We start from the raw sequence: 5,824 nt of genomic DNA on the forward strand, positions 1-5,824 counted from the left end.
ATTCAACTAACTTTGTACCTAAGTTAGTCATGGTGAGGAATTTCAGTGGGTTTACTCTGAGTTAGTTGAATAACACCATCTATATTTTTAAACAGAAGAGGGAGCAAATATTGTACAAAAAAGAAAAAGGTAAACATTACAAATCAAAGGCAAAAAGCCGCACACAAATATTGTTCAATTATCAGCTTGTAAAATGTTGAGTTCTGGCTTTGTATAAATGGATACGGTGTCATAATTTCCAAATTAAAGCTACAACAGGCCTGAACAATTGGGAGGCCAACCCTTTCCTTACCATGTGTATCTTTCATAGAGTGGAAGTGAGAGTGGGCGGGTGGTTTGGCTACACAATTTTTTTATCAATGATATGACCTTGTGGACATTGAAAATGACACCCGGCTGAGAACCACATGCTAATTTTTTCCAAATGGTATGAGTAGCTTGTGTTCTCAATGTCTTCCATAAACCAGTTCAAATACACACCATCCCCTCTTTCTGAAAACACCAGATAGTGATGAAAGTGATGACTTGTGGGTATTACTGGAGCTGGGGTCCAGCAACAGCCTTCCGCATCTATTACACAAGAAGTAAAAGATTGTTCAGAATTAAATGAGCAGATTCAAAGGCAGAAATAAGGGTTTTAAGCAACACAAGCACACTGTGGCTCTTTATTTCTCACTTTCCTCCACAGATACATTCAAAGTGGCTTAATAATAAAACCATAAATCACACAATAACTTATATAAACAAGAGCAGGTTACTGAAATAGCAAAAAAACTACCATAGGAAAAACAGAAAATTACCTGACAAATGCCTTTTACAGGGTCTATGTTTATCACGATATATAATAGTGGATAAGAAGTTTATTCACTAATCAGTTGACTTCATCGAGAGCCAGTGTGGTGTAGTGGTTAAGAGCGGTAGTCACGTAATCTGGGGAACCGGGTTCGCGTCTCCACTCCTCCACATGCAGCTGCTGGGTGACCTTGGGCCAGTCACACTTCTTTGAAGTCTCTCAGCCCCACTCACCTCACAGAGTGTTTGTTGTGGGGGAGGAAGGGAAAGGAGAATGTTAGCCGCTTTGAGACTCCTGAAGGGGAGTGAAAGGCGGGATATCAAATCCAAACTCTTCTTCTTCTTATTCATGGATTTTCCTAGAGGCAATATTATAGTAACTTTTATCATTGTCCATAGCAATCTTCTCCACCTGGAGCCCTCCCAAGGTCAGACTGCAACTCCTGTCATTCCTGACCACTGGCCATGCTAGTTGGAGCAGATGGGAGCTGGAGTACCGTATGACACTGTACATTGAAGGAGTACAGTCCTAACACTATGCACTCATATATAGTGGCTATGTGAATAGAGTTCAGAATCACTTCCTATGTATATAAAAGGTAAAGGACCCCACGACGGCTAAGTCCAGTCAAAGGCGACTATGGGGTTGCGGTGCTCATCTTGCTTTCAGGCCAAGGGAGTCGGCGTTTGGCCACAGACAGCTTTCCAGGTCATGTGGTCAGCATGACTAAACCGCTTCTGGTGCAACGGAACACCGTGACGGAAACCAGAGCGCACAGAAATGCCATTTACCTTCCCGCTACCTATTTATCTACTTGCACTGGTGTGCTTTCAAACTGCTAGGTGGGCAGGAGCTGGGACAGAGCAACAGGAGCTCACCCCGTTGTGCGGATTCGAACCACCAACCTTCTGATCGGCAAGCCCAAGAGGCTCAGTGGTTTAGACCACCGTGCCACCTGCATCCCTTTACCTTTCTATGTATGCCACCAGTATGAATGTGGTGAGTCTAAGAGACATGAGAACTGTTTTCTGCAACTATTAAAATTTCTGCTGCAATTTGTTTCTTTCAAAAACCCTTCATGCAATCCATGCCCTAGTTAGAATCAAATAAATAGGGCTTTCCCCCCATGTTTAATATAAATACTTTATACATAATTGTAAGGTTTTAGTTCTGTACCTGTTTGCACAGGTTCCAGATTTTTTTAATGTATGTTTGTTTTAGTGAATTCTTGTTTTACTGAATTCAGCAGGAACAGGATTGTATACAAGAGTTTTATATTTATGCTCACATCTCTCGCAGATTACTATTATCCCCCTGGAACCAATATTACTGCTGTTATTTATTTCGTTTATGAACAGCTCCCTTTGAGGCATCTCAAAGTGATTTCGCAATACAATAAAAACTGTATATAAAACAACTGCATATAAAAAACCAGTTTCAAATCCAGTACAGATACTGTTGGCGATAAAGACCTCTACTACAGCTATTTTAAAGCTACTAAGATTCTCATTCAACTCAGCCATAAAGAGTAACAGTGCACAATGAGGAAATGTTTCCTGTTCATCTTTTTGAATCTGGGTTATGATAATGTCATTGCATTCCCTAACATTGCAAGATATTTTCTGTTTGCTTTATTTTTCTTCATCAATTTTGTATGCATCTATGGAACGGATAGAAAACCTGTCACTTTCTAGATCAGCCTTCCCCAACCAGGTGCCCACTAGATGTTGCTGGACTACAGCATCCATCACCCCTGAGCATTGTCCATGCTGCCTGGAGCTGATGGGAACTATAGTTCCATAACATCTGGAAGGCCATAGATTCCTCATCCCTGTTCTATGGTATCCCCCCCTCTCCCCCATCTAACTTCTAAGCTGAAAGCTACTGCCTCATATAGCAAATATTCTTTGGTCCAATGTGGTTTATGCATGACACATTTCTAGTCTGTCATATCCTTACAGTACTTGAGGCAGACATTGTGCATTGTGATATTTTCTCCCAATGCCCCGTCTGCTTATTTGACAGCTGCAGCCCACTGCATCAAGTCTTCAGGGAGCTGTCCACAATTAAATAATAATCTCTCTTCCATGACAAGACCTACTTCAGAACACAGAATTCTGTTAAGGACAGTTAAGCCTGCCGAGGGTTTTTTTTTTTTGTACATAATTTTGCACTTGTTAAGCATTGCATTTTATTACCCAATCTCCTAGCCTTGAGAGGTCCTCCTGTGCACATTTTAATCACTTTGCTATTCATTCCCTTTCCAGGCCATTAGTCAAGCAAGCCTTCGGAGGCGAGAAAACACATTGCTTCAACACCTATATTCATTCCGCATGTCACTGCTGGTGAGGGGCTTCAGTCGTGCCAGTCGAGATGACAGTGGAGTCTGGAAGGATGCCTGTCAGCAGGGAACTGCTCTAACAAGTTCCATTAAAGAACAGTACAAAGGTCACCTGAGTCTCTTGGGATGTTTCTTGCACAAAAACAAAAACAGCTACTCAACAGACACCATGATCAAAGAAACAATATGAATTTCACAAACAGTGGAGAGGCGACTGTACGTCTACAGAACTTAGGAAACGCAAGGCTCAACTTCTTTCACTTCACAAAAAGTTATTTATGCCCAGGTGAACCAGCAGACTTCTCTATACAAGCTTCTTTTCTCATTTAGCAAGAGGGAGATGTACTGGATTTCATGTTGGGCCATTCTTGTTCTCATTTCTCATGTATTAGATCAGCTATAGTCTTGGCTACTGCCACAGGCTCCTGGGCCAGGGTGAGCAATGTCTTGACACTAGTCATAAATGAGACAAAGACCTGGAAGGCATTCATAGAAAGCAGGGGTGGGGAAGGCACCAAATGTAGCTCTGGCCTCTCTGCCCAGTCTTTCATAACTACTTAAGAATAGGTATAACTTATTTCAAAGGAGATCTTCATTGTAACATCCAGGCACATTCTCAGCATATTTTTTTCTCCTCTTTCCTATTTCCTCTGACTCTTCCTATGTCTCCCATAAACTACTAGGACCTGGCAGAAGAGACTGACCGCTTTGCTCCTCTGGCTTTTCTGCTGCTGTGCTGAACTGAGCCTAGCCATGGTTTGGCTTAGAGCAGGGGTGCCAACTTGAATAAAAGATTGGAGTGGGGGACATAATCACATGACACAGTGGGGACCCCCTCAAATATTTATTGGGGGGCAAAGACTCCTAGGAGTTGGCTCCTATGACTTAGAGTATCATCAGAGCTCAGGTTCATGGTTTAGCTCTCTCCAAACCATGACCTGTAACCAATGTTTGCATTACAGTTTGCTATTTATGGCTTGTCTGGGAAAGCTAAACCATGAACCCGGGTTCTGATGACATGCTAAGCCATGGGTAGGCAAACTAAGATCGAGGAACCAGATCCAGCCCAATCACTTTCTAAATCTGGCCTATGGACGGTCCAGGAATCAGCGTATTTTTACGTGAGTAGAATATGTCCTTTTATTTAGAAGGCATCTCTGGGTTATTTGTGGGGCCTGCCTGGTATTTTTACATGAATAGAATGTGTGCTTTTATTTAAAATGCATCTCTGGGTTATTTGTGGGGCATAGGAATTCATTAATTTTCCCTCCCCAAAAAATATAGTCTGGCTCCCCACAAGGTCTGAGGGACTGTGGACTGATCCTCTGCTGAAAAAGTTTGCTGACCCCTGCTTTACATGATCCAACAATCACTCTGTAAAGCCAAGCCCTTTCCTCCTTTGGACCCCCACAAGCTGCAACAGATAACAACTGTTCAGAAGTGTCATGGGCAAGGCTTAAGGGAGCAGGCCTTTCCAGGAGCAAGATGTGAAACTGAACTCCACACTAGTTGCAAGAATGAACATGGATTCAACTTGTTCAGAGAACCAGAGTACTTTCAAGCCGACTACCAAAATAAAGGCCAAAGACACAATATGATGCAGAGACCCAGAACACAAAGTAGGGGGCAGGAACCTACACGTAGACACACAAGTAGGATTCAACAGAGTGCAACAAGAAATGGTTCCTTGAATGCTTATGTTATTGATGGCTCTCCTGTCCCATCCCAGAGGATGTGCTCAGCACAGAGCAAGAGTGAGGGACCTGTGGCCCTCCATACATGGTTGGCCTCCCAGGTCTGAGGGACAGTGGACTGGCCCCCTGATGAAAAAGTTTGCTGAGCCCCGTGCTAAGCCAAACCACGGCATAGCTCAGAGTAGCACAGCAGCAACCTGACCAGAAGTGGAGCAAAGAGGTTGTAATCTCCTCTCTCCAGGAGCGCACACATGTACTTGTCTGTGCTAAGCCATGGTTTGGCTTAGCATGACCTGCAAACAAGGTCTGTCTATTCCAGAACCATCTACTCTGACAGGCGGTGGCTCTCCAGGGTCTCAGGAAGAAATTCTTTCACATCACTTGACACCTTTTATACTTCCTGTCTCTTTGAGCTGATGTTGAGGCCGAAGACTGAAATGCCTTTGTTGCTCTGTTTGTGGCACCAATATGAATCTTTGTGTGTGGAGACTGCCCTGCCCCCACGTAGCCTGGTGCTACAATGAGTGCTTTACTGGGCTGTAAAGAGTGAGAATTAATGCAAACATTTGTATTGGGAAAGAGAGGTAACAAAAGTGTGACAGAGAGATAAACAGGCCGAGAGATGGCACTGGGATATATTAAAACACCAAAGGAAATAGAGAGTCATTCCACTGAAAAGAGCGTTGATGGCAGTGGAAAGCAAAGGGTGGGAGATCATGAGAACTTGGCTTCAGTTCCACGTATTTATCTGGTCTCTTGGCAACTGAGTAACATCTGACCCTCAATAGTGTGGCTGTGGGGAGGGGCAAATTGTGTTCAACCTGAAGGACAGGGACAAGGTGTCACCTGGCAGTACAATCTGTTATATGCAAAATGGCTGAATCGCACGCCATGCAAGCAATCGCCAAGGTCTCAATACCCAGCTTTACCACACTGCCACCTAATGGCGGGAAGCGATTAGGACTTTATTTACACATAAGCTGTAGATAAATGGCT

This window comes from Podarcis muralis, chromosome 2 (genome assembly GCF_964188315.1).
Source record: "Podarcis muralis chromosome 2, rPodMur119.hap1.1, whole genome shotgun sequence".
NCBI classification, from domain to species: domain Eukaryota; kingdom Metazoa; phylum Chordata; class Lepidosauria; order Squamata; family Lacertidae; genus Podarcis; species Podarcis muralis.